The 13,709-nt window shown below is 41.0% G+C and overlaps 1 pseudogene; it reads right to left on the bottom strand.

The window, feature by feature from the left end:
- Positions 1-2,699: 2,699 nt before the first annotated feature.
- Positions 2,700-12,313, bottom strand: LOC109267660 (Golgi phosphoprotein 3-like; annotated as a pseudogene).
- Positions 12,314-13,709: the final 1,396 nt, after the last annotated feature.

Raw genomic sequence — 13,709 nt, 5'->3', positions numbered from 1 at the left:
AAAAATAAACTCAAAATGGATGAAAGGCCTCAATGTAAGACAGGAAGCCATCAAAATCCTCCAGAAGAAAGCAGGCAAAAACCTCTCTGACCGTGGCCACAGCAACTTCTTACTCAACACATCTCCAGAGACAAGGGAAACAAAAGCAAAAATGAATTATTGGGACCTCATCAAAATAAAAAGCTTCTGCACAGCGAAGGAAACAATCAGCAAAACTAAAAGGCAACTGATGGAATGGGAGAAGATATTTGCAAACAACGTATCAGATAAAGGGTTAGTATCCAAAATCTATAAAGCACTTATCAAACTCAACACCTAAAAAACAAATAATCCAGTGAAGAAATGGGCAAAAGACATGAATAGACACGTCTCCAAAGAAGACATCCAGATGGCCAACTGACACATGAAAAAATGCTCCACATCACTCAGCATCAGGGAAATACAAATCAAAACCACAATGAGATACCACCTCACATCTGTCGGAATGCCTAACATTAACAACTCAGGCAACAACACATATTGGCGAGGATGAGGAGAAAGAGGATCTCTTTTGCACTGCTAGTGGGAATGGAAACTGGTTCAGCCACTCTGGAAAAAAGTCTGCAGGTTCCTCGAAATAGAACTACCCTACGACCCAGCAATTGCACCACTAGGTGTTTCTCCAAGGGATACAGGTAATGTTGTTTTGAAGGGGCACAGGCACCCCCATGTTTATAGCAGCACTATCAACAAGAGCCAAAGTATGGAAAGAGCCCAAATGTCCATCAATGGATGAATGGATAAAGAAGATGTGGTATATATATATATATATATATATATATATATATATACACACACACACACACACACACACACACACACACAATGGAGTATTACTCAGCAATCAAAAAGAATGAAATCTTGCCATTTGCAGCTACGTGGTTGGAACTGGAGGGTATTATGCTAAGTAAAATTAGTCAGTCAGAGAAAGACAAATATCATATGATTTCCCTCATATGAGGACTTTAAGATACAAAACAGATGAACATAAGGGAAGGGAAGGAAAAATAATATAAAAACAGGGAGGGGGACAAAACGTAAGAGACTCTTAAATATGGAGAACAAATGGAGGGTTACTGGAGGGGTTGTGGGAGGGGGGATGGGCTAAATGGGTAAGGGGCACTAAGGAATCTACTCCTGAAATCATTGTTGCACTATATCCTAACTAACTTGTGTGTAAATTTAAAAAATAAATTAAATAAAAATAAAAATAAATCATATAGAAGAGCAAAGGGCTCAGCATCACCAACACAATTTTGAGGAAGGACTGGTCTTCACAGATATCAAGACTTATTATAAAGCTATTTGAACAACAGGGTATTGGTATAGCAATACAAAAATTGACCAGTGGAAATGGCTAATAACTACGTGAAAAGATGTTCATTGTCAGCGACTATGGAAGACAGATACTGATTGCTCACAAATTTTCCTTCTTTCTTGCTCACAGACTATCCTGTCCCTCCTCTCCCACATCCAACAACCATGTACTCCAGAAGAGACAAAGTCCTTCTGAAGAGCCACAAGGTGTGAATCTTGATTAATACATGATTGGTTTAGAAGTGAGCATGTGATATAAATCCAGCCAATGAGACATGAGAGTTCACCTGCTGGGGGTTCTGAATAAGGTTTTATAACTCTTTAAAAGGCACATGAAGAAAAGACATGAGCCTCTTCACTTCTTCCCGTCTTTGGAAATTGTTGTGCAAGAGTTGGATCCTTGGAGCTACTGTCCTTTTTGCAACCATGAGAGAGTATCTGAATCAAAAGGCAATATCCTGACAATTACAGAGAGAAAATGAGGAAAAAAGACAGAGGACTCTGGATGTCTTTGAGCTATTCATTTAACTCCTCCAGCACTTCCCTACCTCCTAAATGGTGTGCAGAGCAAAGAGCAATTCATGTGAAGCCCACACTACATGCAGCATACGTGGGATGTATCACATCCCAAATGGCTTAATGGAGCAATTCACCTTTATGATTTAATAATGAAAATAGATGAGGTTGATGTTAACTAGACTTAGTGTGCTGGTCATTTTGCAACACTATGCTGTACATTAGATAACCAGAACTCATTCATCTTATGACTGTAAGTTTGTACTTTTTGACCAACATCTCTCTATTTCCCCCACATACCAGAGTCTGGTAACATCATTTTTGAGACTTGGCATAAAAACCCCCTCTTCCCATGGGGCATCTGGGTGGCTCAGTCGGTTAAGCATCTGACTTTGTGTGTGTGTGGTTTCTCCCTCAGAGTTTGAGAAGTACAGAAGAATTTGTACTTGTGGAGAGTTTGCAACTGACGAGATGCTAATGAAGTGCATGTGGACCTGGAGGTAGTTTGAAATAAACATAACAGAAACCCAAACCTGTGACTGTTGAGAAGGGCAACTCTCTGGAACTCAAGAAAGAACGAAATGCCAATGACAGTAAGACTTTTCTCTAAACTTAAACAGAAAGGTCCCTCATACCAGCAGTTTCTTGCATTCACACACACACACACACACACACACACACACACACACACACACAGAAAAGCTACCTATTATTATATAAAACAAAAGCCAATTATAGTGTAGGAAAGTACAAACTATAAAAAATCAGAAGTCAATAGAATTGAAGCAACTGGCTTACCTGAAAGAAGAACACCTCATTCTGAGCAGTTACTTGGTGAACACTGCCACCACCGTCCACAGGACCTCATTGGTGTTGGCCTTCAGACCGTATCTAAGTTGAGGAGGTGCCGTACTCTCTTGGTGGCTAAATCATACTGCTCGTCCAGAAGGGGAGCGAAAGCATTCTCCAGGACGTCGGAGGTGTGGGCTAGGTAAATAAGGGCCAGCAAGCATTTGTCCATGCGGTGAGGGTCATTCACCCATTTGTCAAGAACAGCCTTCTGTACCTTCTTGATGAGGCGCTGCTTGATATTGTGGTTGGTGAGGGGATGTGTCATCACATCAAAAAGTAGAAAGTTCTGGGGCGCCTGGGTGGCTCAGTTGGTTGAGTGTCTGACACTTAATTTTGACTCAGGTTATGATCTCATGGTTTCGTGGGTACAAGCCCCATGATGGGCTCTGAGCTGACTGCTCTGGAGTCTGCTTGAGATCCTCTCTCTCTCTATTTGCACCCCTCTTTCCCCCTGCACATGCTCTCTTTGTCTCTCTCAAAATAAATAAAGTTTAAAAAATGTAGGAAGTTTTGGGGGCATCTGGGTGGCCCAGTTAGTTAAGCGTCCAACTCTTGATTTCGGCTCAGGTCATGATCTCTGGTTTGTGAGTTCAAGCCCCGCGACGGGCTCTGTGCTGACAGTGTGGAGCCTGTTTGGGATCCTCTTTCTCTACCCCTCCCCTACTCACTCAGTATCTCTCTCTCTCAAAAAAAAAAAAAAAAAAAAAGGCAGAAAGTTTCTACTTGTTTCTCTGTTTCTCTGTTTCAATATGCCCTTTTATACCAGGTATTTAATCATTCTTGCATATTGCTTAACTGGTGATACAATTCTAAGAGATTCCACATCTCACCTAAACAAAAGTTTTTGAAAATTAGAGAATTTCAGCCTTATTTTTTTTCACTCTTAATATGAATAGCAAAATGTGTTCATGGTAGCTGGTGTGTTTCTATAGAAGTAGAACACAGAAAGTATTTTATGTTAGTCTGTTTTCCTCGAATCTGAACTTCTTATGGAACAGGAATCATATTTTATTGATCTCTGTAGCCCCAAGCACCAGGTATATTTCCTGAAACTTAGTACTTGCTCAGTAAGTATCTGTAAAAGAGAACGAATAAACTATTCCAACACACAGAATAGATGCCTAATAGTATGAGGTAGAAATGAGCCAAATTCTGGCACATTTCAGTTGGCATGAAGGTGTCAATTAAATAGCCAAAGGATAAATGAGAGAGGTTTAATTTTTTAAATAAACTTTTTAAAAGAATAATTTTTGATTTACAGAGAAGTTATGAAGATAGTAGAGCGTTCCCATGTGCCCCACACCCAGTTGGTCCCACACCTCACTAGTTTTCCCATTAGTGTGGTACATTTATCATAATTAATGACCTAGTATTGGTACATTCCTCTTAACTAAAGTTCATACAGTATTCATATTTCCTTAAGTTTTTGCCTAATACTCTTTTTCTGTTCCTGGATCCTGTCCAAGTTACCACATTCCATTTATTTATTATGTTTGCTTAGGCTCCTCCTGGCTTTGACAGTTCCTCCTTGTTTTGAGGACTTGAACAGTTTTGGGAAGTACTACTTAGGTACTTTGTAGATTGTCCCCCTATTGGGATTTGTCTGATGTTTTCCCCTTGATTAGACTGCAATTAAAGGTTTTTGGAAGGGGTACCACAAAAGTCAAGTACCATTCTCTTCTTATAATATCAAGGATGGACACTATGAACATGACTTATCACTGTTAGTGTTGTCTTTGGTCCCTTGGCTGAGTTTTCTCCTGAGTCAGTTTTGGCTGAGTCAGTTTTCTCCGTCATAAAGCCAAAGCCCCTGCCCCTTTTCATTCTGGACTCTTGAAAGGAAGACACTCTGTGCAGCACACATTTAAGGAGTAGTGATCTAGGGGCGCCTGGGTGGCTCAGTCGGTTAAGCGGCCGACTTCAGCTCAGGTCACGATCTCGCGGTCTGTGGGTTCGAGCCCTGCGTCGGGCTCTGTGCTGACAGCTCAGAGCCTGGAGCCTGCTTCAGATGCTGGGTCTCCCTTACTCTCTGCTCCTCTCTTGCTTGTGCTCTGTCTCCTTCTCTCTCAAAAATAAATAAACATTAAAAAAAATAAATAAAAGGAGTGGTGAGCTATGCTGCACTTCTTTGAGGATAAGGTATTTACATAAATTATTTGAAATTGAAAGTTTTACTTTTCATTAAAGAATTGAATTTAGGGGTGCCTTGGTAGCTCAGTCAGTTGGGTGGTTAAGCATCTGACTTCGGCTCGGGTCATGGTCTCGTGGTTTGTGGGTTCAGGTCCCGCGTCTGGCTCTGTGCTAACAGTGCAGAGCCTGCTTGGGATTCTCTCTCTCCCTCTCTCTGCCTCTCCCCTCTTACAAGCTCTGTCTTTCTCTCAAAATAAATAAATAAGCATTAAAAAAAGAATTAATTGAGATTCACATTAAAGATGGCTGGTTGAATAAGTACTCTATTCCTGACAAAAATGCCATGAAAATGAGAGCAGAGGGACTTTTATGGAGGCACAAACCTATGAGACTAGTAAAGAAAACAATAGCAGTAAAATTTTAGACACTGCAAAGTAAGTGGAAACGTGGTAGATGGATTAGCGATCCAAGAAAACGAATCCTAAACTGGCAGTGGGTAAAGCAGAGAGGTAACCCACATTACACTGCAGATCCCCAAGGCTCAGAAACTGGCACCAGACAGCTGTGGAAACATGGGTGGAGGAGCAGATAATGGTAGGGCTAAAAATAGAGAGATTGTTTGAAAGTCTTTTTAGAAAGTACCTCCAGATCCTCTCATCTATTCTGTGCAGCCAGCCTAGTAGAAGAGAACAAAACAGAGGGTCTCTGGACTCAGGCACACAGACACAGTCGAAGGAGGCAGGGATCTCTTACTGAAAACAGGGGGATCAAAGAAAAGTTTATGTCCTAAAATTTGTGACATCTTAGCCTTCTCCTTCCTCTCAATTCCTGGAACTCTGGAAGCTAGGATTATACCTTCCAGCCAAGACATTAGGAGAGTCTTCTCTGGAAAATTCTACCAGCCCAACAGAAAAGAATGAAAAACACTGACAAGAGAATTTCCTCAAAGAAGTATAATGAAGCCCCCACTGCACCACCTCCCATCATGAACACACATAGTTTCCAAATAACTTTTTGGGCCTCTCTTTCTAAATATGAACAGACTGCCAGGGAGTGCATTCATTTGGTAAAACCCCTCTAATGTGAAACACAGAGCTCAACATAAAATATGAAAATAACAAAAAGATGTTTATAATTGCCCTAAAATGGAACACTCTTCAGTGACAGAAAAGGGAACGACCTGCTGATGCCTGCTGCAGTGAGAACGGTGTTCACACACAGCATGTGAGGTGAAAGAAAGCAGACACAGAAGAACATTTATTGTACTATTCTATTTGTATGAAGCATCTAGAAAAAGTAAATGTGTAGAGACAGCAGATTATTGGCTGATTGGGACGAGATGGGAATGGAGATGAATTGCAAATGGGAGCATGAGATTTTTTTGGGGTGTAGAAATGTTCTACAACTGGATTGTATGGGGCACCTGGGTGGCTCAGTTGGTTAAGCCTCCGACTTCGGCTCAGGTCATGATCTCGTGGTCTGTGAGTTCAAGCCCCACATTGGGCTCTGTGCTAACAGCTCAGAGACTGGAGCCTGCTTCAGATTCTGTGTCTCCCTCTCTCTGCCCCTCCCCCATTCATGCTCTGTCTCTCTCTCTCTCTCTCTCTCTCTCTCTGTCAAAAATAAATAAGCATTAAAAAAAAAGAAAAAATAATAAAACTGGATTGTAGTGATGGTTGAATGATTCAATGAATACTCCAAACGTCAGTGAATTAGACACTAAAAATGAGTGAATTTAATGACATAGGAATTATATCCTGGGTGGCACAGTTGGTTAAGCATCAGACTCTTGATTTTGGTTCAGGTCATGATCTCATAGTTCATGAGTTCAAGTCCCATGTCAGGCTCTGTGTTGACAGTGTGGAGTCTGCTTGGGATTCTCTCTCCCTCTCTCTCTGCTCCTCCCTAGCTCTTTCTCTCAAAAATAAATAAACTTAAAAAAAAAAAGAATTATACCTGAATAAACTTGTTTAAAAAACGAAACTCAGAGAAACAAACTATGGAGGGAGAAGAAAAATGAAAAAGGTCATGGCTATCCCCAGAGAAATAAGAGATGATATGTATCCATATACAAGATGATAGTTTTAAAAAGGACATTCAGAGGATAACAACAACAACAACAACAAAAACTAGAAAAATAAAAAATTGGATGGCAGAAATGAAAAACTGAGTAGAAAAGTGGAGGATATAAGGAATCCAAAATGTAGAGCAAAATGGTGAATAACTGGACAATAAGAAAGAAAACATAAGAAATTAGATAGTTGATTCAGGAGGCCTAACAGCTGAATGATAGGAGCTCCAGAAAGAGAGGGCTAAAAACAATGGTGGGGGAAAGTATTGGTAAAATAACATAAAAGAATTTTCCAGAGCTCAAGAACATGAGCTTCTTCTCAGAAAGGACCTTTGGGTATCCAGCCCAATGAATAAAAGACAAAAAACAAAAGCAAACAAAAACCTCAACAAACAATTTTAAAAAACAACAGAAGACTCATTATTGTGAAGTTTCAAACACTGGAGATAAACAGAGGATAGTAAAAGCTTCTGGAAGGGGAGGAAGACATGGGGGGCGCAGATAATGGTGAGACAGATAATGAATAGAAGATTATGAATCAGAACGGCATCAAACATCTCAAATGAGAGGTGGAAAATAATGGAGCTAGACCTTCAAATTTATTTTTAAGTTATTTCTTAGCCAAGTGTTCCATATTTAGCCAAACTCTCCATCAAGTGAAAGAGTAGAAAAGAGACAATCTTCAAAAAATTTTTTTAAATATTTATTTATTTTTTTTTTTTTAACGTTTATTTATTTTTTTGAGACAGAGAGAGACAGAGCATGAACAGGGGAGGGGCAGAGAGAGAGAGAGAGACACAGAATCTGAAACAGGCTCCAGGGTCTGAGCTGTCAGCACAGAGCCCGACATGGGGCTCGAACTCATGGACCGCGAGATCATGACCTGAGCTGAAGTCGGACGCTTAACTGACCGAGCCATCCAGGCGCCCCAATATTTATTTATTTTTTGAGAGAAAGAGAGAGGGGGACAGTGTGAGCAGGGGAGGTGCAGAGAGAGAGAGACACAGAATCTGAAGCAGGCTCCAGGCTCTGAGCTATTAGCACAGAGCCTGATGCGGAGCTCGAATTCAGGCACTGAGATCATGACCTGAGCCAAAGTTGGCCACTTACCTGACTGAGCCACCCAGGTGCCCCAAAAAGAGACAATTTAGACATGGAGAGGCTCAAAAAATGTACTTCCCAGACATCTTTCCTAGGAAGCTATTTGAGGATGTGCTCGAGCGTGGATGAATGCTTGCACGTACACACACACACACACACACACACACACGCACACTAAATTGAGCCCTTTTGGGCTCAATTTAGAAAAAAGATATTGGGATATTGAGATACATGGGATTGAGGAGACAGAAGATCCAATGGAGACAAAGAGAATTCCCAGAGTGACAGCAAATGGAGTTCCAACAAAACAGGAGTGAAGCACCCGCAGTGAAACCTTGCAGACTGGAAAGCAGGGAGAGGCACTAGGAGGATTCTCTGGGACAGGAGTCAGGGGATGCAGGAGGCATGAGGGCCAGGATATAATTCTTCAATCACTGAACATGATTTGTATAAAGTGCAATTTACAGGTATTTTATAGAGCTGTTGAGGATGTGGGAATATTTAGTCAGTTGTTCAAAGAAAATGAAGAAAATATTAAAAAAAAATTTTTTTAACATTTATTCATTTTTGAGATTGAGAGAGGCAGAGCATGAGCAGGGGAGGGGCAGAGAGAGAGACACAGAATCTGAAGCAGACTCCAGGCTCCGAGCTGTCAGCACAGAGCCTGACGTGGGGCTTGAACTCACAGACCATGAGATCATGACCTGAGCTGAAGTCGGACGCCCAACCGACTGAGCCACCCAGGTGACCCAGAAAATATTTTAAAATGAGGCAATTATTGGGGAGCCTGGACAACTCAGTTAAGCATCTGACTCTTGGTTTTGGTTCAGGTCATGATCTCACAGTCACTGAGCTTGAGCTGCACATTTGGCTCTATGCCAATAGTTCAGGGCCTGCTTAGGATTCTCTCTCTCCTTCTCTCTGCCCCTCCCGTGCTCATACTCTCTCTCTCAAAATAAATACATTTTTAAAAAATTAAAAAAAATAGGGGCACCTGGGTGGCGCAGTCGGTTAAGCGTCCGACTTCAGCCAGGTCACGATCTCGCGGTCCGTGAGTTCGAGCCCCGCGTCAGGCTCTGGGCTGATGGCTCGGAGCCTGGAGCCTGTGTCTGATTCTGTGTCTCCCTCTCTCTCTGCCCCTCCCCCGTTCATGCTCTGTCTCTCTCTGTCCCAAAAATAAATAAAAAACGTTGGAAAAAAAAATTAAAAAAAAAAAAATTAAAAAAAATGAAGAAGCAAAATCAGAGAAAATAGCTAAAAAATTGGAACTGTTAACTTGGTGGATGATGGGGTAGGAGGGTTGAAGAGAAGGGACTGCTCTTTTATAAAAATCACTTTTAGTAATAATTGATCTTTTATACTATTCAAATGTAGCATGCTGATAAAAATAAGTGGATTTAATTATAATTATAGTTATTTTATTAAAAGAAAAAATGTAGGGGCACCTGGGTGGCTCAGTCGGTTAAGGAGCCGACTTTGGCTCAGGTCACGATCTCACAGTTCGTGGGTTTGAGCTCCGCATCAGGCTCCGGGCTAACAGCTCAGAGCCTGGAGCCTGCTTTGGATTCTGTGTCTCCCTCTCTCTGCTCCTCCCCCACTTGTGCTCTGTCTCTCTCTCCTCTGTCTCTCAAAAATAAATAAACATAAAAAAAAAGCAAAAAATGTATATTTGAAATTATTCAATATCAAAAATAGGAAACTTCAAATTATAGTATCAATACTCAATTTAATATGCATAAAATTGTATTTAATCATATGAATTAATACCAAAAAGAAGATTTGATTTGGAAAAGCCATTTTGCACTTTATGATTTGCTTTGTAGAATTGGAGTTTTAAAATTGTGATAATTAATTCATGAAGGGTTGAGGATTTGATTCCTACTTTCTGAGGTTTATTAATATTTAAAAGTCTGTATTTGAAGCATAAAGAACTTTATCAAATTAAAGAGTGGTAAATCATTCCCCTTTGAAGAAAAACATTATAATTTGCATTCAAATTCCTTCCTTATCTTTTAAAAAGAGTAAAGACAGCACTGATTTTTAGGCCTCATGATATTTACTACCCCAGGAAGAGTTTGCAAATGGGAATTATACCCAAATCATGAATGTAATCCTGATTACTTTTTCTTCTGGATTAAACATATGTGTATACACCCATATTTAAACATTAAGAAATTGGGGCGCCTGGGTGGCTCAGTCGGTTGGGCGGCCGACTTCACCTCAGGTCATGATCTCACACTCCATGAGTTCAAGCCCCGCGTCAGGCTCTGTGCTGACAGCTCAGAGCCTGGAGCCTGTTTCAGATTCTGTGTCTCCCTCTCTGACCCTCCCCCGTTCATGCTCTGTCTCTCTCTGTCTCAAAAATAAATAAATGTTAAAAAAAAAAATTAAAAAAAATTTTTTAAAAATAAACATTAAGAAATTGACAACAGTTATTTTACGCATCTGTAGTCTGAGCCCAATGATGGAACAGCCATTCTCCCTTCTACCCTCCCTCCCTCTTTCCCTCTTTTCCTTCTTTCCTCTTTCTAGAAGCATTTACTTTGTTCCCAGTACTAGCTGAGTGTTGAGAACACAAAAAAATAGTAAAATAAACTCCTTTCTACAGGGAAATTACAATCTGGTGCCACTTTACACAACTAGCCATAAAGCAAGGTGTAAGGGAAAGAACAAAGTATTATGAGAACAGAGAGGAATCAGAATTTGCAGGGTGTCTGGGGACAGAATGTAAAGGGAAAAACTCTCCAAAGAGGACACTTTCTTGCTTTGACTTGGAGAGTCAGACAAGCTAAGGGAGAGAGGTGATGCCCTCTGCAGAGGGCGCAGCAGGCATAAAGCATCCAAGGGCACAGAAGGAAACAGTGAAAGGTACAGAGTACCCAGTATCTCTGCCTCCCAAGGTGATTAACTTCTGGTCCATTTTTGCCCTGAACACTCATTCCCTCAAAGTCACCTGCATACACTGGGAAGAGAATAAGAAGCCCGAGGCTGTTGAGTTAGAACTGGACACGCCAGGGTGGAGGGCAGGGAGGGCTCTATAGAACTGGGAATGGCTGTTTCATTCCTGGCATGAAGGAGAATGCATTGTAAGCACATTTGAATAAAGGAGTGCTCTATGAATAGTACTAAATTTGAAATTCTTGAACAAAAGGATTTTCTTCAAGTTCCAGATTATTCAGGTTCAGGTGAGAAATGACTTGACAATTTATATTTGGAAATTGGACATGAGATGTTCTTTCATTTAACAATTATTTACTGGGTGCCTGCTGTGGCTGCTGTCAGTGTTCAAGACACTGGGAAAAAAAAAGGTCTTAACGTTTGTGACACATATTCAGGGGCTTCTTTATATTTATAGTTCATCTTTCTAGATTAAAAAAAAATAATTGCCAGAAATCAACTTAAAAGTTCATCAAGATTGGGGCGTCTGGGTGGCTCAGTTGGTTAAGCATCCAGCTCTCGATTTCATCTCAGGTCATGATATAATGGTTTGTGAGATCAAACCCTGCATGGGGCTCTGCATTGACAGTGCACGGCCAGCTTGGGATTCTCTCTCTCCCTCTTTTTGCCCTTCTCCGGCTCATGTGCATGCTCTCTCTCTCAAAATAAATAAGTAAACTTTAAAAAAAATTCATCAAGGCCAATTTAAGGGATTTACCACGAATATTGCAGATACTTAGATGCAAATGTGAGGAGGTGATTTTTAAAAAATTATTACAAGAGGGGTGCCTGGGTGGGTGGCTCAGTTGGTTAAGTGCCCAACTCTTGGTTTCAGAGCAGGTCATGATCTCACAGTTTGTGAGTTTGAGCCCCGAGTCAGGCTCTGTGCTGACAGTGCAAAGCCTGCTTGGGATTCTCTGCCTTCCTCCTCTCTCTGTCAAAGTAAATAAATAAACTTAAAAAAAATTTTAAATTTATTACAAGAAAATTTAGCATTGCCCCTAGTAATACAGAATTATGAAACTGAAAGCACTTATGTGGTGATCTAGTGCCACCGTGTGTCCCAATTACTCAATTACATGATTTAACAGTCAAGATTCTGTATTCTTTTCCTATTGCAGCTGTAACAAATCACCACACATTTGTGAAAAACAACAAATTACCACAAATTTGTCATAAATTTGTAATGTATCTCAGTGGGCTAAAACCAAGGTGTCAGCAGGGCTGTGTGCCTTCAAAGCCCTACAGAAGTCTCTGTTTTGTTACCTTTTCCACATTCTGGAGGCTGCCTGGATTCCCTCGCTGGTGGCTCCATTCCAGAACCAACAATGGCCAGTTGAGTCTTCTCATGGTAAATCTCTCTGACACTGCCTCTCCTCTTTCACTTTTAAGGACCCTTGTAATTACATAGGGCCCACCTGGGTAATCCAGGATAATCTCACCATCTCAAAATCAGTTGATTAGGAAACTTCTATCTGCAATTTTACTTCTCCCTTGCCATGGAACATAACATATTCACAGGTTTTGGGGATTAGGATGAAAATATCTTTGGGGGGGGCATTATTCTGTATACCACAGAATCTATTAGGTTTTATTTGGGGGGGGGGGATATGCTACTTTTTATGTTTCAAATGATAAAGACATTAAACTGTTTCTCTGTCCTTATTTGTAACTTGGAATTGATAAACAGGAAAAACATATCTTTTGCCAATGTCTGTAAAATTAGCCACTGTGAGAAGTGAAATGATTCATTTTCAGAAATACCAAATCAAAGCTGTGCTGTCTAGTTAACAATAGGTTTACAACCTATTGGGAATTTGTATGAGCCCCTCTCCCCCCGCACCCACCCCCCAAATGGATTCCCAAACCCTTAGACACTTCACTTCCTGGTTCTTCCCCTCTCCGTTTTTGGGCTTATTTTCACAGGTTTTGCAGTGAGCATGTGCCAAAGAACTGAAGTCTCTGTATCACCTCAAGGAATGTACATTTGTTCCAATCAGACTACTCCTTGCCTTGCATGGGCATAGGCAATGTCGGGTAAGGCTGTAACCTCTGTAGGGCTCAGCCAATGAGGAACCAGGGGAGGGACTTGCACGCTAGGAGATAAATTGCCTGCTGTAACTGCCCCAAGTGTGCCTGTCCACCAGACACCTGCTTTTGCAACACTGTTGATTAAAGCCTTGCTCTACTGTGCTCGGAGTCCCCACGTCCCTCCTTTGATTGGGGCAGTGGGCTTATTTCTCACAGCCATGCACTTAGAAATCCTTCCAGTGAATTTTTACTTATGCTTTACTAATCTTAGCTAGAAAAACCCAAACTAAACATTAAAATATTGTTAAATACATCTTAAAATTATTTTGACTTGGGGAGCCTGGGTGGCTCAGTTGGTTGAGTGTCTGACTCTTGATTTCGGCTGAGGTCTTGATCTCAGGGTTTGTGGGTTCATGCCCTGCGTCAGGCTCTGTGCTGACAGTGCATGGAGCCTGCTTGGGATCCACTGTCTCCCTCTCTCTCTGCCCCTCCCTCCCCTGTTCTCTTTCTCTCTCTCTCAAAATAAATAAACTTAAAAAAATAATAAAATTATTTTGACTTGGCAAAGGCAGGTGTAAGCCCAAATACTGCTTGATCATATACAAAGTATACAAGTAGAGGGTCTTTTTTGTTTGTTTACCGGGCAAATGGCTTTGTTCACAAACCAGTCAGAATCAAGTTCACAAAAACTCATAATTGGAAAATTTTGAAGGGA

The sequence above is a fragment of the Panthera pardus genome, unplaced genomic scaffold (genome assembly GCF_024362965.1).
Source record: "Panthera pardus isolate Hobbes unplaced genomic scaffold, ASM2436296v1 HiC_scaffold_2, whole genome shotgun sequence".
In the NCBI taxonomy this organism is placed as follows: Eukaryota; Metazoa; Chordata; class Mammalia; order Carnivora; family Felidae; genus Panthera; species Panthera pardus.
Note: the sequence above shows the minus strand (reverse complement) of the source record. Positions and strands in the feature narration are given on the sequence as shown.